This window comes from Anas acuta, chromosome 1 (assembly GCF_963932015.1).
Source record: "Anas acuta chromosome 1, bAnaAcu1.1, whole genome shotgun sequence".
Taxonomy (NCBI): Eukaryota; Metazoa; Chordata; class Aves; order Anseriformes; family Anatidae; genus Anas; species Anas acuta.
This window is the reverse complement of record NC_088979.1, coordinates 99,623,643-99,649,494: the sequence shown is the minus strand read 5'-3', so window position 1 is coordinate 99,649,494 and position 25,852 is coordinate 99,623,643. Positions and strand designations below refer to the sequence as shown.

At 35.9% G+C, this 25,852-nt stretch overlaps 1 long non-coding RNA gene across 1 annotated transcript in view; it reads left to right on the top strand.

Annotated features, from left to right (window-relative positions):
- Positions 1 to 13,609, top strand: part of LOC137860145 (uncharacterized) — an 85,451-nt gene extending 71,842 nt beyond the window's left edge. The window contains exons 6-7 of the long non-coding RNA XR_011098749.1: positions 10,345 to 10,531; positions 12,093 to 13,609. This is a non-coding gene — a long non-coding RNA (uncharacterized lncRNA). The remainder of the gene's footprint in view (positions 1 to 10,344; positions 10,532 to 12,092) is intronic.
- Positions 13,610 to 25,852: the final 12,243 nt, after the last annotated feature.

Sequence of the window (25,852 nt, the reverse complement as noted above, 5' to 3'; positions counted from 1 at the left end):
GCCATTTGTATGACACGCATTTTAATTCAGGTAGTTGTTACTATTATGAGTTTTGAAGTCATGTGAGCAAGATTGCTGTTAGTGACAGAAATAATGGAGATTATGCAATTTAACTACAGTATTATTTATTTTTTTTTCAGTCTAACATGTGATATCCACTGTCTTCTATGAATCCCGAATACAAATCTTTGCAAAGAAAGGTGATTGGTTTAGCAGGAGAGACAAGTTTTATGGGAATTTCACTCTCTGTACAGGAAGTGTTGAGGCTGGATGAGGTAGAGGCTGCAGCTATCTTTCTCTATATGTAGAGTATTTCTAGCCTGCTATGATTTTCTACTTTGACAACTCTAAAATCTTTTATGGGGATTTTCTCCTCTAGGTTGTGGAACAGTTTACTTCAAAAGACTTTAAAATTAAAACATGACATTTGGATTTTAGGTTGGCATTTTAGTAGACCTGGTATTCAAGCAAATCTTTTACTTGTGCAACTCCCTTAAATAGTCTCTTAAAAGAGTAAAATGATAAATGCTGTTACATCAAACTTATTTTGAACAACTTAATATTATCTTTCCAGCTAGTGGTATGATGTCGGACAGTAGCATAATTTGAAAAGGATGACTGGGAAAGTGTCTGGTTTCTATAATGTAAAAAAGACGACTATCTGATTTGTATTGAAAAAAATATTATCATCAAAGAGATGGTATGAACGTTTATCTGATATCGAAAAGTGGGTCATCTTTGGATACATTCAAACATTTAGTCTCAATTAACGACTTGTAGATGATTCCAATAAGCTAGGCAAGAAGAAATGAAATATTTTCAAGTGTGTGATTATTCTGTCATTTCAGCTGCTGCTGCTGAATCTGCTGATAGATACCATATAAAAAATGCTCTGTGTTTCCTTATAGGAAATATGTAAAAACAGTAGAAGGAGAAATAGAAAAGAACATTAATGTAGATAAAACGTGTTTTTAAAATAAAGAAACACTATTCATCCACAAATAGAATTGTATTTCCCAGTTTCCAGTTAGAGCTGTTGAATATGCAAATATTGATGATTTTATTTATTATTTTTTTTAATATCTCTCCTTCATTCAGACCTGTCTAAACTTGGTAAGTTCTGGAATGAAACATGAATTAACTATAAACATGAACTGAAGAGAAAACTCGGCTCTCAAAGAGCAACTCTTATGCCCTTAAATTTTAGAGAGAAAAACAAAACAAAACAAAACAAAACAGAAAAGCTTCATTCTTTCCTATAGCTCTCTCTCTCTCTCTCTCTTTTTTTTTTTTTTTCTCTGATATAGTGCTGCCTTGATTTTCATCTTTCATAGCAGTTTATGCAGAATGGTTTTGGAAATGTAATGAAGTAATTATAGAATTAAAGTGAGCATCTAACAATAGAGTTAATTTGAGAGAGGTTTGAAAAGGTACTGTTTTCCATAGAGATTTCAATTGAGATTGAGAACCTAAGAAATGAATAGGCACTGAAGGTCTGCTTTAGATATCAGAAGCTGCAAGTAAGAAGTTCATATACCATCCCTATTAATTCTAAGAGAATAAGAATTTGCTAAATCACTTTGGAAAGCAAAAAGTGTATAAGATGTAGGAATAGTCTGGAATAAAAAAATGATAAAAAATAAGAAGAAGGAAAAATACTGTAAACAATAGAACAGAAATGAAGAATCTCCGTTGATTCTTCCTTCCATATTGTCATTTTGGAGAAAACTAGTCCACTTTTGTGGGGAAAAGAGTCCACTGTAGACTTTTGTTCAACTCTGCTGCAGTCAAGTGAACCTCAGTGGCGTTGGTGTGAGGAGCTAGGAAACAGCATACTTGGAGATGGATAATTAACCTCAGAGGAGAAGGCAGAGAAGGGATAAGACATAATTTTTTTGACCAAGACTGTCTTAGCAAGACAGACTCGTTGACAAGAGGCTCCTCTGTACATGTATATGACATGGAAGAAAGAATGAATGAAAATAATAATAGTAATATATATATATATATATACACATATATATAAATAAATAAATTCATATGTATATATATATATATATATATATATATATATATATATATATATATATATATAATCCTGCTTTCCTAGTCTGCAAGTGGTGGGTTTCTTTGAGTTAGGTCCAGCAAATCTCAAGAGAGAGGCTGGCCCAGAACAGTGTAACACTGTAGAAGATGATGATCTGAGATCACATATCCCAACATGAACCTCTTGTAAAACTGCTTTCTGAGACCTTAAACCTTTTCCATTCATTGATAATGTGTACAAAGAATGGCATACCAGTTTCTCTCCCCTGAAAGTGAATGATGTTTTCCACTGCCACTAGGACACAGCTTGTGGTGACAAAACAGATGATATATAATTTATACTTTTCCATTTCAGCTACAGCTGCACGCTGACAAAAGTGCTGAAACCCACTCCTTGCATATGAAGCTTTTGTTTTTGTGTGTGTTCTTAGAGCATATCTGCTTGTATTTCATCAAGTCTGCTCATATCATACTGAGACGGGGGAAAGAGGCTAAAGTAATTATGAGAAATATTTGCGTGATTTATGCATTATGCAAATTATGTTCTAACTACAGGTACTGATATATATGCTGTACTGTGGTAGCATTGCATTTAAGCTTGCTATGTTATTTTACAATTGATATTAATACAAAATTCCTTACTTTGTGTATAAGCAGCAAAATTTCATATAATTTTATTTGTAAATGCATGCTATCTCAGTAACTTTTGAAAAGATACACCAAACTATTTACATCCTTGAATTAGTATCACTGCAATAAGACAACCTTCAGCGTAGAACTTTTAATTTTAATTATCTTTAAAAATAAAAATACTAACTTTGTGGGAAATAAATGTTATAAAAATACAGAATAATTAAGGTGGGAAGACATCCTTGGAAGCCTCTATTTTGATCTCCTGCACAAAGTAAAGTCAGTTATGGGATCGGACCAGATCTATATCTGGCTGGATCTTGAAAACCTCAAGGATGGAGGCTGTACAAAGTCTCCAGGCTTAACTGTCCTTATAGGGAAAAAGTTTCTTCTTATACTGAGCCTGAATCTCTTTGTTTCAATTTATGCCTTTTGTCTATATCTGGCTCCATGTGCTCCATAAACTCCCCAACAGACCAGGCAGGCTGCAATTAAGTCTTCCCTGTAGCTGTCTCCTCTTCATGCTAATCACCTGTCCTTCTGCTCCTCCTTAAGGGGCAAGTGCTCCAGCACCCACATTGCTCGGTGATCCTCCTCATACCTTGTTGCACTTTATCAATGTCTTTCTTGTGCTGGGGATCCAAAACTGAACACAGTATCTAGATTTAGTCTAACCAGTGCTGATTAAAGGAGTATAACCCCTTCTCTCAATCTCATGCTCAATTTGGAAAGCAGTAAAAAGTGAAAACAATAGCCTTTTGCAGGGGAGAACTTCCAATGGAATCCAGCACCATGCAGAAGCCTGAGCTAAAGGTGCAACCACTACCTGTAAAGGCCAGGCTGGCAGATAGGATTGGACGCCTTGACTGGCTCAAGTGAGTGTCTTGTTCTCCTCTGTCAAATGGAAACTGGAAGCCTTCGTCTGGGAGGTGGTGAGGGGCAGCAGAATAGGGATTGTTATCTCCTTACTATACTCATGCCATTTAGTAAATAAAATCTGAAATTTTATTTTGCTGTTCTTCAGTGTTGAGGTTTTTTCCTTATAATTGCCCATGACAGTCAGTGAAGAATGAGGCTAAAGGTGTCTGTGTTTTATGGAACAGTCCTGCGCTCTTGTTTGTGATGTTAAGCACTCCTGTTATGTGCTGGTTGTCATTAATTGGGCATAATCACCTTCTTGGTACACTGAATTTGTGATTTTTGACACTTTCTGTACTGGGTTCAGTGGTCCAAACAAGACCTCAGACCTTATCCCATTGGATTCATTGGTCTGTGTAGGTTTTTGCTCCTCAAAGCACTGGGTACATTAGCATAACTGGCACTGTGCCCTTGGCATGCTCGTGTGACACCTCTTCTGAAGGTGTGCTAACTATCTGGTTGGCACAGAATTCTGTTTTCTGTTTGTTTGTTTAGGGGGATGTATTGGGAACAAATATTTGTGTATATAGGATGTAGTTTTTTGTTGCTGTTGTTCTGGGTGCCAGAAGTGTGTGATGTCTGAGTAAAAGATGCCAGCATTTGCCATGGAGGTGGATGTAAGCGTGACATCTGCTAGCATGCATCAAGTCCAATTAGCCTGCAAGTAAGAGCATGAATGGGCCATTTGTATTGTTCATGTTTATGTGAGTGCTGTTTGTGTGCATGTGGTGCCCGCAGAAACACAGTTCTTCTCTCTTTGTGCATCTGTTAGTAGCTGGCTCTGTTTTTGTTTGCCATTTGGAAATGTATGCTCAGCCCTAGCAGGCTACAAGAGGAAAGTTACCTTCAAGTCTCAAATTCCTCTGGAGTCATTAATTCCTTAACTTGACATATGCATTCCCAAGGTGGTGGGTATAGGAGCCCAGTGTGAGGAGGGGGCTGATCATTTTGGAAATATATCCAAGGTGTTAGAGTTTGTGACCAAACAGTATAACATTAACTTAAGGAATATACTCAAGGTCTCTAAAACACAGCAGAATGCCACAATTATGAAACCATCAAATTGTGTTGGCTATGGAGCAAGCAGAGATCCAAGCAAAAACAGCTTACACCAGGACTCTCTGAACTGTTCCTTGGATATATCTCAACACTTAAATAAATAAATAAATAAAAATAAAAAAAATAAAAATGAAATAGAAATAAAAATAAAAATCTCTCTCTATATATATAAAACAAGCAAAAAACACCACTCTGACACACATGGACAGTTCAGACTAAGTTAACAGATTGATGTAACTGTGTTACTGTGTAAATATAATAAGTGGAAAAATATGCTAACCCAACAGTTTTAGTAGCTCTTTTTTAGTTTCTTTTTTTCAGGATAATCCTCTGAACAGCCTGAAGAGATGGAACCACTGGATGACTGTTGAAAAGTTTATTTTCTAGGACTAATGAACTGGAAAAAATAGAAAAACAAAATGGCTTAACACCTTAATGCTAACAGATGGAGATGTTCCAGGTTGGATTATTAAAATAAGTATTAATAATAGTCCTGGTTATTTCTGTCTTCTATACGTAGCACAGAAGAATTAGCGATTCAAATGACTAGATCATAGAATGGTTTGGGTTGGAAGGGACCTTAAAGATCATCCTTTCTATCCTATCAGTAATGTTGTTTACCTTTCCTTTTGATACCTTTATTTATTTATTTCACTTTATTATCATATCCAGGCAGGTTAAGAGAGTTTTATCATTCTTTGTCAAATCTATCTTGAGTACTTATCATTCAAATGGATGTTTAATAACAAGCTTCAATGCTCACAGACCTTTTCAGGACTTAGAATCAAATATTTTACATCCTAAATATATAGTTATATGTCAAATGCTTTGAGTTAACTGTCTTAATGTCTTTATATTCTCCTTGATCATCTTCTAATTTCTATTGAAAAAATGCAAATATTTAGGTAAGTGGTTGTAGGGAAAAAATAAATTTTCTGCAGAAGGTAAACAGTGTATGCAATATGTAACCATTACACTGAGACCTAAATAAGTCTGTAGAAAGACTGAACAGTCATGCTGCAAGGAGTAAATAGTCTCATTTATCTCTGTGAGCTACCAACTCCTGCATAGTCAGTACCAGGCACTTGAGTAAACAATGCAAACAACCTCATTGAATAAAGAGGGAGAAAACTGAAAAACTGCACTAATTATCACAAAGCAAATACTTCAAATCCTGTCACAAATAGGTTATGAAAAAGTAGTATGGGGAAGAAGAAAAGATTTTAAAAGCCTAGTGGAAATGGAAACATTCTGATTATATGCACAGTTTATTCTGAGCAAAACATTTTTGTCAGATCATAGGATTCTTTTATGTGCTGTTTGGAAAAAAAACAGAGCAGCCTCTGCTCTGCACGCTGATTGTTCTGTCTCATGCATGACCATGTCTCTAGACTTGCCTCCCACAGCCTCGACAGCCTCTTTACCCACCATCGCCCTCATTTAAAAAAAATCCCTGTTAGATTATGTCTGTAGGGCAGGCACAAAAGCAAGTGCATAGAGATCCCCAATCTGATCTAAAATATCTGTTTTATATACTAGTGGGATTCTGCCCTTGAGAGCAGAGCACAGATTCGCGTACCCTGCAGCTTGGCTGCGTTTTGCAGCCGATGCAGTGCTTCATGCTGCCACAGCCAAATTGGTACTAATACTTAAACTAAATAAGTGTCGCAATATATCTAGGTCTGTTTTATACTAACTGCAGTCACTATGACCTCAGTATTGGTGTACCTTCATTTACATCCTGCATATTCAGTCACCACTCCATGTACGTGTTCTTCCAATTCTTTCACATACAAAATAAATTGTGTTCTCTTATACTTGCAATTAATTTTTACAGTTATAAAGGTATAAATGTATGAAGGGTATCTGTTTCCATTATCACTTCTCAGTACTTATGAAGAAACTAGAGATTACATATTTTGAATCATTACTAAGTATTTTGATCCCTAAAAAAGAGTTTAGTGTCTTTCACTGTCTTTTTTTCCCATCTTTACACCTGCGCCAATCACTATGGGCTTTGACTGAAACCTAGAGTCTTGGGAAAATGAGCTGGAGTGAAAATTGTACTTAATCCATTTTCAGATAACCAAGCTGTAAGGAAAAGAACAGAATGAAAAAGGTTACCTTGCCCTTTCTTAAGACTTGGAGAAATTATTTCATAAGGAATAGTCACTGCATTGAGTTAAGTTTATTGTATTCCTGTAAAAGCTGTTGTATGAACCCCCAGGATGGGGTAAGATTTCAAAGCAAGGAAGCAAAATCTTTCATGGAAAGTCTATGCTAGTATAGAAGCCAACATTTCTTGTAATTTCTTGTAATTCTGAATTTTTCATCAGTTGTAACATTCACATCATTGTGATATTCAAATGCAAACAAAATCAAAAGTGCAAGAAAGCAGGTGGGTTATATTGTTATGTTTCAGGTAGGGGATGCAAGTACATACAAGAGAAAAAAAAAAAAAAAGCTTTTCAAGAAAAAATACTGTGAAATTATAGTACACACCCATAATTTTCATCATGACAAAAATATGGCAAGGATTATGAAGTAATCAAGTTAAGAAATCTAAATAGGTACATAGAGCTAAGGCACCAGATGGGGCACAAAATCAGGTGAAGTCTACACTTCTAAATATCTAAGTATCTAAGTATTTGTATGAGTATCTTTGGGGCAACAAGTAAACTCCATGAAGTTCATTCAGGAGATATTTTTCTTGCAGATTTTCTTCCTGCTTCCTCAGGAAGCTGAGTATGCCTTGCAAAAGCCCATATTTCCCAAGCTTTATATAGAACACAAGGATAATAAGTCAAGGATAAACGTTAAGAATTAGGTTTTAAATTTAACCACTTCTGTATTCAAATAAGCTTTAGCAGATTGGATCTGTTTGTTTCAGCTCTTGGAAAATATAATAATTTATTCAAAGGTGGTGTTAAGCCTTGCTTGTTATCACTCTTAAGTCTTACATGTTATCACTCTACTATCCTTCTTCTCCTGGGTCATGAATTCATAATCAATGTGACCATAGAAACCCTTTTAGGGGGTAGTGGGAGAGAATAGAAGTGTTTTTAAAATCAATAAATTACTCTGCACTTGTAGGTAGTGATGGTATAAAAGTAAAATATAAATCGAAAGTAAAATATATAAAAATCCAATGAAACCACTATTCTCCTTAGATACCACAGAGTCATTCATGTTAGCTCATAATAACTTAAGACTGAAAGAAAATAAGTAAAAGAAGTAAAGAAGACTGAAATTTGTAAAAAAAAAAAAAAAAAAAAAAAAAAAAGGAAGCAAGCAAGCAAACAAAAAGCCTTTAGTATTTGAACCGAGCATACATAGTATCTGGGTTCTCTGCAAATGTAAGAAATGGTGTAAAGACAAAATGTTTCAAAGTAGTGGCCAATATGCTATTGGAGGTAAAAACAGCCAAATCAACATAATAGTTCCTGCTCGTATTTGCTAACCCAACAGCACATTTTACCACAAAATTAAATTAAAATAAAATAAAATAAAATAAAATAAAATAAAATAAAATAAAATAAAATAAAATAAAATAAAATAAAATAAAATAAAATAAATAAAATGCACTGGGTACCTGAGAGGTTTTTCATATCTGTAGGAGGCACTGTATGTCATGTCTGTGTCTGTTATTCAACATGTATGAATTAAAAGGTTAAAATTCTACCTTTTTTATTTTCATTGTATAAATATCACCTGATAGAGTTAAGTAACAAAAAACTGTATAAAATGGTGGGGAAACAAATGAAACAAGTATAAGAGATCTTGCAAACAGTTTCACATCCGTGGTATCTTTGCTACTGTTTCTAGGTTGCTTAATGTACTGTATTTGAACTTTAAAAGGCTGTCTTGTATAATTAGTATAAAACAAAAATTGTACCTGAACCAACTCTCTCTGTTGTTGTTTTGTTTTGTTTTGTTTTTCCTGAAATAATGGAAATGCAAACAGAAGTAGAACAGATAGCCAGAATAAAAAAAAAAAAAAAAAAAGGTTAATAATTAAAGGCACTAGGGGTTTAAAATATAATGTGTCTGAATTACAATGTAGATTTTGACTTTTTGCTAAGAACTGGCTTGGAAATGTATCTATTAAAATATTATCAAGAGATTATGCTGTCAGAGCCAGAGAAGAATAAAAGATATGAGCACACAAAATTACAGCCTTGCAATTTATAGGTAATTTAATGCTGTTACATTTCAGTTTTTCAGAAAAGTTTAAAAAATGTTTGATCATGCCAAAATGATTATACAGATATAGTTTTCTTTAATGGAGACCTTGAGGTCTTTAAATTATATTCTCCATCCCCAACCTAAGCCATATCATTACTTATTTAAAAATACAGCATCTTAAAAGAATTCTGTCTGATATTCAGAAAACACTCCGTTTTTGCACACATTCCTGCATATCTTGGCACAAGCACACAAAACATGCTGATCTTTAATTTTCATACATCATGTTCATCACAGGTGACTTCCAGTACTTAGATTTATCTGTAAAATTAGTAATAGCCTGACATTTATGGATGAATAAATCTGAAAATCTTCTTTGATATATACCCTGTGGCTAACACCAGTAATGCAACTAAATGTTTACTGAACAATAGAACGGAAACATGAAAAAGCACAGTTATGTTATTAATCTCTTATTTTTTACCAACCAATTTCATGACTAACTAAACTAATATGTCTACCAAATAGTTTCCAGTAAAATCTAATCTTTCTCACTTCATTATAGATCAGTTACACTGACATATGTTAAAACTATTATTTAAAGAGCCTTTTTGGAGATACCCAGGAATGTAAGTTGAAAAGAGTTGAGTGATATACCTTCCAGCTACAATCCTATGTACTTTGAGAGGGTGGTTCATCAGTACCCTAAAAAAGGTGCCTACAGTCAAATCCAGAGCTTCTTTATAATGACTTTGTAATGTCTTGGTGGGAGTTGTAAGGAAAATGCTCTGATTTCTTTCTTCCCAAGCTCTCCCAGTTAGAGTAGGATGCTAAAATATTTACTAATGTACTTCAGAAGATGAAAGAGTAAAGGTACTGCAAGGTAATGACTGGGCTGTCTAGAAAGGGAAAGTTCTGTGCTCCAGACCCTCCTGTAAATCAATCATTACTTTGCATTAGATCTGCAGACAACATTTTGCAACGCTATGAATGTGTGTGCATATAGATGTCAAAATATCTTCATTACGTGAGAATTCAATGTCATATTTTCAAAGGAGCCTGAAGCAGTACATTCCTATCTATCTTATCCTCAGTTCTGGTACAACCACATTTTTTTAAATAAATGTACTGCAAGTTCTTTTAATGTTAGATTAGGACTCATGGAGAATTACATGCTTGTTTTGTGGGTAACATAATCTCTCCTCATACAGGAACCTGGACTGCTTCTATGGTGTAAAACGTTGGCTTTTTTTTTTTTTCCATTTTTATTTTTACAATATTGAACTTTGTTGGGTGCCATGTTTGTTGTTTTTGTTTGTTTTCTGCCTCACTAGAGGGAAGTGTCCACTAGTACTTAATAGTTTTAACCTGTAGAAATACTTGCACTTTGCACCTACTTTAATTGCTTATGTTTCCTTTGTGATATTTTTTTTTCACAGTCCTTACTGTGAAGTATTTATACAACATTTTATTAATGTTTATGTCTCCTTCCAATACCCTCTGCAGAACTTCAGAACTAGATGTGTTTTATCAATCATATAGAGAAAACTTTTCCTACCTCTTCTACATTCTTCTCAAGAATCTAGCTAGCTCTCTTGCTGCAGCACATTGTGCAAGTTCACCATGAAGCACTAACGGAAAGTTCCTTTCAGAGTCTGAGTATTTGGAGGATTTTTACCCATCACAAAGCTTGGTAGGTACCCCTTGTCTCCAGGTGCTTAATTTTACACTGCATTTAAATGAAACCGGTTGCCGGTATGATGCAGATTTCTCTGTAAAATTGTCCTGTCTGTGGTAATACAGCAATTATATCAACACTAAAGATTTACAACAAAAGGTAACTATAAAAACATATTTGTACAACACAGCTCCAGGCTCAATGCTATACTAATAATATAATTAATAAAATACACTATTTATGCCAAGATGTAAAGGAGGGAAATACAATTTGACTATTCATTGTGAGAGACTATGATTTCATCCTTGTTCCCCACTTTAGCTATATATAGATAATAACTGTCAAATATTTCAGAGCTTTCAAACCATAAGCAGTGTCTCCTTCATATGGATCTGAACCTCTCCTCCAGCATTATGGAACTCCTATGGTTTCCTGTAACAGCATACTGTAGTATTTAATTTATCCATCTTTATCCCATTTCCTCTGAAATTCATGTCAGCATTCTGTTATGAATGAAGAAATGGGCACAGAAGATCTGCATGTAAAAATCAAAGAGATTTTTATACAATACAAAAGGTATTAACTTTGATGGTGACTACTTTTGTTCTGGCTGCCTTTCCAAAACCAGTAAATTCAATTGATGATAGGAATGAAGCTGCCTTTGAAAGCAGCTCTATATATTTGGATATATGCTCTTGGCATTTAGCAAATGTAAAAAAACTATTTTTCCTATCAAAATATATGACGTGTGCTGAGTATTGCACATTTATTTACAGTAATCAACATTTTATGTACATCTGTAGAAAGTTATTTAAAGATGCAGTGTATTTCCAAATCCTACATATCAAACAGCTTTTAAGCAGAGGGTAAGTTTTCTCCTCTCCATAACATGTTGCAGGGTCTGTCTGTGGATTCCCAGATCATTCACAATGTTATTAATTTAATTGTACTTTGGAAATGTTAAGGATTTTACTCTAGAAAACTTGATTTACCCACAAATACTCATAAAGCCACGTGCTGAAGAGGATCAATAAGTCGCTACAGTTGAAAACTATTCTCTCTTTGTGGGACTAATTTTCAGACAAATTAATCCCAAGGTTTGTTTCTGAAGAGTGGTATCTGCTAATGATGTCACAGAGAGCAGCAGAGGAAATACAACAAGGATCAGCTGGGCTGTCCTTTTGATGGGGGAGGGGAAAAAAAAAAGTGGTAAATGTAGCTTGTGTTTGAGTTATACCTGAACTGGGATTGGCATATTTTCCCAGGTTGTGATTACTTTCACCAGATTCATAAATAGCATTGTGGTGGGTTGACCTTGACTGGCTCCTGAATGCCGATGCAGCTGCTCTCTCACTCCCCCTCCTCAGCAGGACATCTTATTTTCTAAATAAGATGTAAAAGCTTGTGGGTCAATGTAAGAATGAAGAGATCACTTACCAGTTACCATCATACACAAAACTGACTCTACTTGGTGAAAAGTAATTTCACTTATTACTAATTAAGAACAGAGGAGGATGGTGAAAAACAATGACAAAAACTGAAGCACCTTCCCTCCACCCCTCTTCTCTTTTTCCAGGCTGATCTTCACTCTTTCAGCTTCTGCCTCCTTTACCCTGAGTGCCAGCGGAGGATGGAGAATCGGGGCTGTGGTCAGTCCATAACAGTTCCTCTCTGCCATTCTTTCCTCCTCATACTTCTCCCTTGCTCCAGAGGAGGTTCTGCCATAGGCAGAAAATCAAGATAAGTCTATTCCAGAATGGGTCTCCAAGGGCCACAGCTTTCTTTTTGACAAAAATAATGAGTGCAATCTCACAACCTCTTTGACCTCCCCAAACAGTCTCTGCTGTGGACCCGCCACCCAGGTTCTTCGTTTATGTGTTAGAAATAAATTTGTTAGTAATAGTACATGTGGACACTCAGGGACATTGGCAGCCTTGTTGTGTACCTCTTGCTCCACCAGCCTAAGGCCAAGGAATCCCATGTCAGATCCAGCCTCTTCAGCAGCCCATGCCCAGTCCTGGCCCTAGTGAGATATGGACTGATGCTGCAGCATGTCTTGTCTCTGGCCCTAGCCCTGTCTCCTTATGAGATGCTGGCCCTAGTACCAGCCTGTCCCCTCATAGTGCCCGGGGCTGCTGGTGGACCACACTAACACCCCCAGCTCTGCCTATTCTGCTCAGGGATAGAGGGTAAGGGCGCACCCTGCCTGCACTCAGGTCACCCCAGCTCTTCTGCTGGAGTCAGCCCCTGTCGTGATACCTGGTAGTATGAATGCAAAGGTACTTCTTTCCCCCCATTTTAAATTTGTATTCTCCTTTCTACATCAAAAACTCTGGAAGTTTATTTTGCATATTCAATGCCCAAACACACAAATTCTGCTGTTTTCAAAGGCACGCTGTACAGGGCTGCAACCAAAGTTTTTGTATGAATTGTCATATGCCTGAGACTTTAATGATGTTTTTGATCTTCTCCTTAGTTGCTTTCCTTTGTAAATCATCCATCAAAAGTTATGTTTTTGTACGGGAGAGTAACAAACTATGTTACTATATTTGCATGATAGACATTTAATTGTAATTAAATGTAATTTACATTACAATTGCAAAATTGAATAAATAAACATTATGATTCTACCAACAGTTGGATGGCGTTTATATTTTGGCATTTTAGAGCTTTATTTTGGGGTTGTATTTTGCATATGCTAGATATGCTAGATATAAGTGGTGCATAGTGTAATATTGAGATTACAAAAATATATTTTCCTCTATTTCTTTGAAAAATAAGGGGGCAGAAAGATACAATACACTTACCTATATGTATCTAAATTATATTACTAAACACAAAATACAGGATCATATCTCATTGTTTTGTCCATTTGCATGCTGAGTGTCATGTCCTCAATATAATAAAGGAGAAAATACAAGAAAAAAAAATGTTAATTCTCTTATCTGTACATTTATGTTGTTGTTACTGCTGTTATTGTTGTTTTGTCTTTTTTTCCCCTTTTGTGCATTGTAGCACTGAAAAAGAAAATAAAGTAGATAAATATGAGGAAAAAGGCAAAACAAACAAACAAGAAAAAAAAAAAAACATAAATATCATAGTTATCATTGATGTAGTTATCATTGATGAACTGTTTTTTTTTGTTGTTGTTTGTTTGTTTGTTTTTTTAATTTTATTTATTTATTTATTTACCTTGGATTGCTATGAAGGCATGATCTGTCTTAATGGTTAATACTACAGCTTTATGTCTACAGTAATCAATACACTCTTGATTGTAAATATTTTATATGTATTTCTGAGTTTCAAGTACACTTGGACGTTTGTTTTTATTTTGTTTGTTATATTTTTTATATCACTGGAGTAATGTTTTATAGTATGAAACATATTGTATGTGATGTCTTGGTATATATTTACAATGGAAGAAGTTAAGTAGTGTTTACAGGTTTACAATGTATTTCAAACATTTCTGGGTTACAGCATGGTCTTAAGAAGAAATGTGTTTGTACCTGATATTTCACGGTAGCTATGAAAAAAGCCAAGTGCTACATGAATGGAACCTGTTAAAACACCATTTGCAAGACACTTCAGAGGGAATAGTTTAAGATAATAGTTTGACTTATTTTTTGGTATCTTATCATATAATACTTTATGATATTGTTTTATTTCTGTTTCAGTGGCAGGCAATATAAATCATTGGATAATTCTGATGTATCCCTATCCTCTCCTGTCAAGAATAGATATTTTCTTGTCATAGGTAATCTTTTTTCAATAAGGAATTATATTTTATCTATTTTTTCTACAGAGTATCATCAATACTGTATATATAACTTTTTTCTTTCCTTTCCTTTTTTTTTTTTTTTTTTTTTTAACTTACAAATCAGTATGATTGTGAAAACAAGCTCTAATCTCTTCCTTTTTAATTTAAGTTAAATAAAACTCCACACAGGAGCCAGAGAGCTTCATTTGCCTAATGCACAGAGTAAACAACCACAGAGTTACACCAGAATTCAAGTTTGGTGGCCTCGGACATCAGAAGCTATTTCAGCTTAAAATATTTTTATATATAAACTTAACTGCATGAAGTTCAACAAGGCCAAGTGCCGGGTCCTGCACCTGGGGTGCAATAACCCCAAGCAGAGCTACAGGCTGGGAGATGAGTGGTTGGAGAGCTGCCAGGCAGAGAAGGACCTGGGAGTGATGGTGGACAGTCGGCTGAATATGAGCCAGCAGTGTGCTCAGGTGGCCAAGAAGGCCAACGGCATCCTGGCTTGTATCAGAAATAGTGTGACCAGCAGGGCTAGGGAGGTGATCGTCCCCCTGTACTCGGCTCTGGTGAGGCCGCACCTCGAGTACTGTGTTCAGTTTTGGGCCCCTCGCTACAAGAAGGACATCGAGGTGCTTGAGCGGGTCCAAAGAAGGGCGACGAAGCTGGTGAGGGGCCTGGAGAACAAGTCCTACGAGGAGCGGCTGAAGGAGCTGGGCTTGTTCAGCCTGGAGAAGAGGAGGCTCAGGGGCGACCTTATCGCTCTCTACAGATACCTTAAAGGAGGCTGTAGAGAGGTGGGGGTTGGCCTGTTCTCCCACGTGCCTGGTAACAGGACGAGGGGGAATGGGCTAAAGTTGCGCCAGGGGACTTTTAGGTTAGACGTTAGGAAGAACTTCTTTACTGAAAGGGTTGTTAGACATTGGAACAGGCTGCCCAGGGAGGTGGTGGAGTCACCATCCCTGGAAGTCTTCAAAAGACGTTTAGATGTAGAGCTTAGGGATATGGTTTAGTGGGGACTGTTAGCGTTAGGTTAGAGGTTGGACTCGATGATCTTGAGGTCTCTTCCAACCTAGAAATTCTGTGATTCTGTGATTCTGTAAATGCAAGCATAAAGTGATTGCTGTGGGGGTGGGCTGTAAATCAAGACTTTTTGTGTTTTGGTTAAACATTTACAGAGATGGCAATCTTGTGGCACTCACATTTATTTAAATTTTCTAAAAATTCCCTCCTAAATATCTGTCTTAAATATGCATATCATTTTAAAGTTCCATTTAGTGTTAAAATCATACAGAGGTACTATTTGTGCTTTGGGGGAGGAAGGAGACTCAGTTAAAATAGAGTGATCTGTTAAACATAGTGCCAGTTGTGAAAACAGTGAGGAACTCTGAACTGAAGAATGATGAATGATAGACTGTCATCATCATAGGGTTTTGCTGTACCACTGATTTTTTTAAAGCAAATATATCATTAAGCACTGGGAGAGGATGTTATGCTTTTTGTTATCTGTCAAAATACTAAGGCATCTTCATTAGTGTTTTAACTGAGAAGAACAAGATACTGAAGAGGAAAGAATGGTAGATTAAATATTTTTCACATGTAATTCAAATACTGGAATGATTTACTTCTGGTACTTGAATACTCTTTTATCAGAACTCATGCCAAAGCTGTTTAGTTCATATTCTAAATCTGAATTTTTATATTTCATCACAACAGTTGCTGTCCCAGTGTGATTAACTTTCAAGATTTGAGGAAAAAATATATTGTAATGAAATATTGCCATTGAAATTATATGTACTGGAATTATGTATTATTTTTTAATCTGCATATTTTACAGTAGAATGCAATTCTTGTATTTGATCCGAAGAATGGATGTTCCTAGGCTGCTCATTTGCATGTCAATAAAATTCAGTTCTATTGAAATAAAGATAATAGCTGAGCTGTTGGCAAATGTCATCAGCATACCAACATGCATTACACAGTCATTCATATGGCAACAGAATTATTTGGATAGCAAAGGTGCAACAACTGTTGCAGAGTGTGTAGCAAAACTGAAACCACTTCTTCGCTCTTTATGAGGATTTATTCCAAAATAAAGCTGTAGCTATATTTCCTGAAAGACTGCTAAATTTTCGGTCCTTTCAGTTTGGGGCTGTCTGTCTGTCAATACAATGTGTTCTGACATTATCTGGAATTTTGTAGGACTCAGAGATCTGTCTGGTTTAATTAGAAATCAAGAAGTCACTCAAGGCTTTCACTCTTTCATGTCAGACTTTGGAGCATGGATATGTTCTTTTGGCTATTTCAGCGTGAGACTTCGGAGGCAACTATTCCTCTGGAAAAAAATTGTTTTAAAAACAATTGTATTAAAAAATTGTTTCTGAGAGAGAAGCAGGAAAAGCTGTGACTTTGAATCTCTTAAAAGAATAATTCCTTTGTGGTGGTGGAATAGGAATTCTGTTGGATGAAGAATATATACAGTATTTTCTCATGTGCTACTGATATAATTATCTTATGCTCAGCTCCATGAGAAGGAATCTTTATTACTTTTACATATGGGCCTAATTTCACTAATAAATAATCCAATTCACATCTTCTCATGACAACACTTTTTGCAAGGGTTATTTTTTTAATCAGATGTCCATACACCTCTGTTACACTTGAAATAGTAGAAACATATTCCAGTATGTACCAGCAAAAAAAAGAAAATAATAGAAAATATATATATTTTGTAGTCTTTTAAGAATTACTTATAGGGGTTTTTCACAGAATCACAGAATTGTCTAGGTTGGAAGAGACCTCAAGATCATCGAGTCCAACCTCTGACCTAACACTAACAAGTCCTCCACTAAACCATATCGCTAAGATATCGCTTTTGTTTGTTTATTTGTTTGTTTGTTTGTTTGTTTGTTTGTTTGTTTGTTTTCACTTTCATCATAGCTTGAGCCCTTACAGTGCATTAGATTAATTTTGAAGTTGTTTTTTCTTTAAACACATAATCTAGATTTGGAACCAATCATTTGACTAACTTTAGTGAGATTACAAGCAAATAAATATGATGGAACTTAGTAAATTTGTTCAGAAAGCATAGGAGAAAGCAAATATTAAAGACAGAATTAATTTCATAGCCACTTTCTAGTTCTCCAGCAATTCCTTAGCAGAGACACTGAAGACAAGACTGAGGTCCTTTCTATGTGAAGCTGAGTACAAATGCAATGTGTAAGAATATAGAATCACACATCCTTCTACTGAATACCCCTTTAATGCATTTTGTGACTTAAGATACAAGGTTTGTAAATATGGTGTTTAGCCTCTAGAACCACCAAGTAAATCTATACTTGGCCTACAATATAAAGATTTGGTAGATACCATAGATTTGGTAGAGCTGTGTGATTTAATTTCATATAAAAAGAAAAAAAAATCTTTATACTAAGAACAGCATTTAGGAAGAGAGGGAGAAAATGTGTTTTGGTACAGCTGACCCAGGATATTTTTCTCTTCTGCTGCACAGGAGTTAGTGAAGGATCTAGAGGGGAAGACAGACATATGAGTGGCTGAGGTCATTTGATTTGTTCAGCCAGAATAGAGGAGAGTGAGGGGAGGCCTCACGGCAGCCTGCAGCTTCCTCTTGAGGGGAGTGAAGGGGCAGGCGCTGAGCTCTGCTGTCTGGGGACAGCAACAGGACGTGAGAGAACAGCATGGGGCTGAGACAGGGAAAGGTCAAGTTGGAAATCAGGAAAAAGCAGTGGTTTGTCACTGGAACAGGCTCTGCAGGCATCAAGCTTGCTGGATTTCCAGAAGTGTTTGGACAATGCTCTCAGACATAGGGTCTGACTTTTTTGTGTGGACCAGGAGCTGGATTCAATGATAATTTCAGTGTCCTTCCAACTCAGGATATTCTATGAGTTACAACATGAAATAAATAATAATAATAATAAAAACCTAGTAGAATTGTATCAATTGTATCAAAATTGTATCAAGTTCTGCTTTTTCACCACAGCAACATACTTAGAAAAGTGAGGTGAATTTTGTAAAGAAACACAAGGGACATAAAAAAAATATTTGTTTTGATTGTGGAACAATGCTTTTGTTTTTGGTCTGCAAACTCCTTTTCAACAAAGGCAATCTAAATATTTGTTTTGATTGTGTTTTTGTTTTGATTGTGGAGCAATGTTTTTGTTTTTGGTCTGCAAACTCCTTTTCAATAAAGGTAATCTTGTACATGGAGGAAAATATAAAATAAACATTCTTTCCTACTACATATTTGAGGTTCTATGTTTTATGAGGGATGCTCATTGGCTGTCTATATTACTTTTTTGTTTTTATTATTTATTATTTTTAACAGCAGTACATCAGTTGTTAAGTACATTCTTTGGTTACCTAATGCACATTATCTTGCTTCACACTGTAGTCACTCTGGTGTGTGCCACATGATTTCCTTCTGGTGGAAATTAAACAAGAAACTCCTTCAATGCACATCAAATGTTCTGCAGTCTGTAAGAAACATAAGAGTCTGAGACAATGACTGATCCTTCATGCAGCTGCAAGCCACAAGCCTGGTGATATACTTGGTATGTGAAAAACAAACAAACAACAAACAAACAAACAAACAAAAACACTAAATCTAGCATGAACTAAACTCTTCAAACTATGTATATCAAAGGTGCGTGAATTTCTGTGCCAGCTGCTACAAAATCCCTAAGTACATTTCACTGAATTTCTTACTCACAGAATCACAGAATGGTTGAGGTTGGCAGGGATTTCTGGAGGAGGTCATCTGGTTCAACTCCCTGCTCTAACAAGGACCTACACAGCAGGTTGTGCAGAAGGCGGTAAAGACTCCACAGCCTCTCAGGGCAGCCTGTGCCTATGTGCACTCACCCTCACAGTAAAAAAGTTTCTTCTTATGTTCAGATGGAGGCTTCTGTGTTTCAGTTTGTGCTCCTGCCACTGGGCATCACTGAAGAGCCATGCTCTGTCTTTACAGCCTCCCTTCAGATATTTATCCACATTGCTGAGATCCCCTCAAGCCTTCACTTCTCCGGGCTGAACAGACTCGGTCTTTCCTCATAGCAGAGGTGCCATGAAGGCCAGAGAGTCTATTAAGTGAAGTGACACAGAGCATTTTACAGTTACTCTATATTTTCCGTGAAAGTTTTATCAATATTCTGTGTGGCCTGAAGTGTATACGATGCTCTTAACAATCCAATTATATTTATCTTTCCTACTGAAAACAAACATTTTTGTCTACAACATATTGTCTAAACAAAATGTACATGAACTCCAAGGTATGCTAATATTTTTTTTTCCTACTCCCCCCTTTTCTCTCTGAGAAGAGAAACTTTAACTTACCTTTAAAATCCATTACAAAAAGATGCCCTCACAAGCAGTGCTGTTCACAACTTACTGCATCCACTCAGTGCTTATTCAAAGTGCTTATTCAAAAATGATTGATTCATACATACTAATCACAACTCACTTGTAAAGATGAGTAGGTAAAACAAATTAATCAAATGCATATTAACACAAAAATCATTCACCAGTAATAATTTAAATATTTAGTAGACCCTATATTGATTAATTTCAGTGGAGATGAAGATAAAAATTCTAATATCTTTTCTATCATTTTCCATGGCCTGAGATGAACATGCCTTCCAAAAAATGGAACAGCTATGTGATGCAGTGAATGCATTTAAAGATTAATGGGAAAGAGGCAAACTATGCTGAGCTTGTATCTGAGCAGTGTGCTATTAGCTTCTACACTTTTTTTTTTTTTCCTTAATAACTCTATTTGATTTAACATAGTTGAGGGTGTTTTTTCTAATGTTGCAGCCATGCCAAACAAATCTGTTTCAACAATTCTTCTTTTTTCCTCTTTAAGTTCCTTTGAGGGGCCTTGATTCCCCCACCAACCCGACTACTTTGATTATTCCTCAGAAGATACATTCTGTCTTTTATCCTATTTTACAAGAGAAATATTCTTTCATGTCTACAATTACTCATGTGGTATTCATGTGAGAATGAAGCCAATAGGATTGATACTTAGTTCTTACTTCTGGACCTGTATCAGTCACCCTAACAAACACTGGCGTTGTTACTTATCTTTGTTCTCTTTCTAAGGAGGTGAACTTTTAGTAGGTGTGAGGTGATTCTTTATTGCTGTTTACATCTTTAGCCACAGTTCACAAGATTGAGTGTTTTGTATGTGGTATGAAATAATTCAGTCACTCCACAGTTGTTATCACAGTTGTGGACTTTTTTGATCATTATGTTTATACTGTACTATTGGATTTTTAAAGGTGAATGACACCTTTTAACAAGTAAAAGCTTGTAAGTTATATATTTTACTGGCTATAACTATTAAATAAGTCAGTTACATGCTCATGTTATCTAAAAATCATTACTGCTAAAAGTTTTTCTTTGTGTGGAAATGTTATTAAAAATTTTTTAGTTCCTTATTAACCCCCACTTTCCCACTAAGCCAAAGCTACTACCTGCAACAAAATGCTATGTATCTTTGGTACACTGAAGTATTATTATTATTTTTTTAAGTATATATGCAATTCTATTTAGAAATGTAGGAATACCAATGTCCTCACTGGCCCCCTACAGTAACACATAAGTTGCAACATAAATCAGTTTACAAGGAATTTATCCAAATTTTGAATTCCTGCATCACAGCACTTCATTTCTCAATTGTCATATGAGGCCTACTTAACATTGATAAGTTGAGTATTTTATTACCCAAAACTACAGTCGAGGTAATTTAGCAAATCTACTTTCCAGTTTCTGAGATCCTGTAGCTAGGATGCATAGTAACTAAATAGGCATGTGCTTCTTCTACTTGCATTTATACCAATACACACTTCAGAAAGTACAAATAGTCATATGGTGAGTTTTTTGTGCTATGAAAAATATAGAACTTCCACATTTAGAAAACCAAAACCAAAACCAAAACCAAAACAAACAAACAAACAAACAGTCACTGGCTAAATTTACTGATGTTAGTGGTCCTGTAAGAAAATCCATTTGAAAAACAACTTTGTGGAAAATCAGAACAAATATGAACTTACTTTATTGCTTTTTTAGCATAACCTATCTTCAGTAGCTGAAAGTGAAAATCTCCAAATACTAAGCATTCCTGCATTTCTAGTTTCTTCACAGCAGAGGAGATCTGGGCTGCTGACAGTCTCCCTCCTCTGTCCTGTAAAAATTTCCCAGATATTTTCCTTAAAGACTCCTCTCCATCCTTTTGAGCATGAAGCCATTGTCAGAATTTCCCTTTGGCTATCCCACATGTGACCAGAACAATTAATTTCTACAGTATTTTGGTCAGTGTATACCTATCTATATATATAGATACATACACACACACACACATATATATATGTATATATAAACATATTTTTCATGTGTTTATAATGCAAATCTCTCACCTGTCAGATTACCATTACTAATATCACAAGACAATATAAAATAGCAATAAAAACAACACCAACAAAAAATGTAAACACTTGTTTAAAATCTATATATTTTGTTGTTGGTGTGGGAGAATTTTCTTTTTGTTTTTGTTTTCTGAAATTGTTCTTAATTTTTGAGAAATCTTATGTAGAATATATTTGTTCAGCAAATCCACCAGAAAATATTTTGCTGAACCAGTATTTTCTACCATAAAACTGTTTTGATTCATATTTTGCAGGAACACTTTTATTAAAAATATGAGAAAACTGAGAAAATATTAAAGTTAAAAATTCAAGTACGGCAGGGTTAGGGAAATTCAATTTCCACAAACTGTATTTATACTGTAATTCAATAATGGACCACAAATTCGCTGTAATTCTGTCCTCGTTAACTTGGTGCAATGGCCTTCCCTTTCATTGCCTACAAATTCCAGAGAGCAACCAGGCAGTTTTCCAGTATGGGATCTGATGTCCTAAGTTTGGCAGAAGTTGCTTTTCAAAATCTCTCTTTTCTATATTTAAATAGGAGCTTAACAAGGTGGAATGTAAAAACCTTAATTAATATGATTTTTTTGATTATTTTTACTTTTTATTATTATTATTATTATTATTATTATTATTATTATTATTATTATTATTATTATTATTATTATTATTATTATTATTATTATTTTAATCCTCCTGTTTTAGTCCATAGGGCACTATGCTTCTGGGAGTAGCCTCATCTATTCATGTTACCCTGAGGTCTACTGTAAGCACTGGAGGTGTCATGTTTCTCTCCACAATCCATCTCCTAAATTATGGACAGATTGACATTCCAAGACATTTTAAAGAAATACATCCTCATGGGTGTCTAAAAAGTCCTTGTGTTACAGACCTTCTCAAGACCTGTGGAACAGTGATTTTTACTGTAAACCTATATATACCTGTATATATTCTCCATTGACTCTTACAGTTTTCAAATACAAAGTAAGTTCAAATTTTGTTAACTTAGTTGCATGCTTTAACACAGTTTTCCTGAGAATTTTCCATGTGCAGAAAGCCTGAAGAATGAAGGCATCAGCCCAGTCCTAGAAATGTTGGTTTTCTTTTGTACTTAGCATTAGAAATGAGACCCTTTATTTAACAAATGAATGATTTCATCTCACTACCTATAACTGCATGAATGAATGTTGAATTGCTTATCGCAGTATATATATACCCAGATACATCCAAAAGATACACTTTATGTATCTTTAGAAACTCATGAAAACATAATAATTGCTCAGTTGCCCTGTGCATAATAACATTTAAGTAGCTCAGTGCAATACCTCATGGGAAGGAAAGATAAATTTAAAACACAGAATCACATAAAATCCTCTAGGTTGGAAGAGACCTCCAAGATCACCCAGTCCAACCTCTGACCTAACACTAACAAGTCCTCCACTAAACCATAAGCAAACAACTAAGCTCTACATCTAAATGTCTTAAAGACCTCCAGAGATGATGACTCAGCCACTTCCCTGGGCAGCCCATTCCAATGCCTAACAATTCTTTTGGTAAAGAAGTTTTTCCTAATATCCAACCTAAACCTCCCCTGACACAACTTCAGCCCATTCTCCCTCATCCTATCACTGAGCACATGAAAGAATAGACCAATCCCCACCTTGCTACAGCCTTCTTTAAAGTTCCTGTAGAGTGCATTAAGGTTGCCCCTGAGCCTCCTCTTCTCCAAGCTGGACAATCCCAGTTCCCTCAGCCACTCCCCACAGGATTTGTGTTCCAGGCCCTTCATCAACTTTGTTGCCCTTCTCTGGACACACTCAAGCACCTCAATGTCCTTCCTGTAGTGAGGGGCCTAAAACTGAACACAGTACTTGAGGTGCAGCCTCACCAGAGCCAAGTACAGGGGGACAATCACTTCCCTAACCCTGCTGGCCACACTGCTTCTTATACAAGCCAGGATGCTGTTGGCCTTCTTGGCCACCTGAGCACACTGCTGGCTCACATTCAGCCGACTATCAATCATCACTCCCAGGTCCTTCGCTGCCTGGCAGTTCTCCAACCACTCATCTCCCAGCCTGTAGCACAACTGATTTCAGTCTCTCAAACTCTCAGCCTCATACTTACCAGTGCCCAGATGCAAGTAAGCAGTCTGCTGAGCGGTCAGGCATAAAGATAACCTTTGGACTGCCAGGCAATCCAGCCAGGGCTGCTTGCAATAACATGGAGGACAGGGGGGCATCAATTTTCAAGCTCCTCTTAATATTTCTGAGTTCTGCATAGGAGTGTGCTGTTTTTAGCTGTATCTCATTGTATCATTTGGGGAATAAAAGTGGTTAATCTCTCTAGCCTATCTCACCCATGTGAGTCACCAGCATTTAGTCAGTGTCTCTATTTCAAATATGATTGTCCTGAGAATCTGCGGGTAGATACGCACTAGGATTTTGGTGACCCAGTGCTACTAATGTCACCAACACATCATTTTTATAGCCCTTCTCCATTCATATCAATATGATTGGTACAATTTTCTGAAGCTGTATAAGATTCCTGGGTGTCCTGTTTTCACCTGAATTAGAGTCAATTTTCTTCATAGTGGCTGGTAAGATGCTGTGTTTTGTATTTCAGACAAAAGCAATGTTGATAACACACTGATGTTTAGCTGTTGTTGAGCAGTGCTTAAACAAAGTCAGGGACTTTTCAACTTCTCATGCTTCCTTGCCAGTGAGGAGGCTGGGGTGCACAATAAGTTGGGGTTTGACAGAACCAGGACAGCTGACCCAGACTGACCAAAGGGATATTGCATACCATGTGATATTATGTGGAACAATAAAACTGGGGAAGCAATTATTGTTCCTCGGGGAACAATAAAACTAGGGGGATGGCTGCTACTTGGGAATGACCTGGGCATTGGTCAGTGGGTGGTGAGCAGTTGCACTGTGTGTCTCTTATAATTATTTTTTTTATTGTTATTTTTTTTTATTTATTATCATTTTCCCTTCCTTTTCTATCTTATTTGTCCTGTTTTTAACTCAACCCATGCATTTTACCTTTCTCTGATTCTCTCCCCCACCACACTAGGTGGGAGTGAGTGCATGGCTGTGTGGTGTTTAGCTGTCTGTCAGGTTAAAACACAACACTGGGCTTCTATTTTCTTATATGTTGTAGACAGTTTGATACACATTGGGAAAAAAAGTGTCAGCTACCTTTTATTATTCCCACTTTCTCATTCTCTATTATTCACCTTACATTATCCATTTTATCCAAGATAAATTTGAAAAAGTTTGTAAGGAAGAAGAAGTGGCATTTGGCTTTACTAGGACAAGACAGAAAAAAAAAGTAAATCAATGGAATAATGATAAAAAGTAATTGTTTGACTTTTAATGAACTTTATTTATTTATTTATTTTGGTGTGCGTTGTCATCATATTCTTCCATTGACTGTCCTGCTGCATAATTTATCAAGGGCTAGCTCTCTGGCTAACTGGTTGAAATGGAGATGACAGCTACATTAAGTACAGATCTTGATCCAGGTTGTACAGTGCAGCAGTTATGGTTGAGAACAGTGGCTGAGTCTCTCCTGAGATTAGCAGCAAAATGATCGATGCCCCATAGTTAATATGAAGTCTAGTTCCAGAAGTCTCTGTTATGAGGAAGTCAGGGAGGCTGAAGAAAAATTGATCTGCACAAGAATCAGGCAGATATTTTGAGTAAGTTCATCGTGGTAGGAAGAAACTTATTTTTATCACAATTCCACTACAGAGCATGTTTCTTCCAGAGGTAAACACTGAAACACAATGTAAACCAATCAACCAAAAACAAAAAAAAAAAAAAAAAAAAAAGACGACACAAAAGGTTTGTGTCATCAATCTTATATTCTGTTAGTAACAGCTAAAGAAAAATTACTACACAATAGGAAAAAAAAGTAAAAAGAAGCGGTTCAAATACTTTATGTTCAGGCCATTAAGTTTATTTAGAAAGTCATTTCAGAACTGTTAGAACAAAATTGGAAAAATATACTGACAAATGTTTAATAATGCAAACCCTGAAAGACAGATTAAGTCACTAAAAAAACAACCTCTTCAGGCCTTTGTATTGGCCAAGGTTGTTGTCTTCCACAGCAGTCCTGGCATGT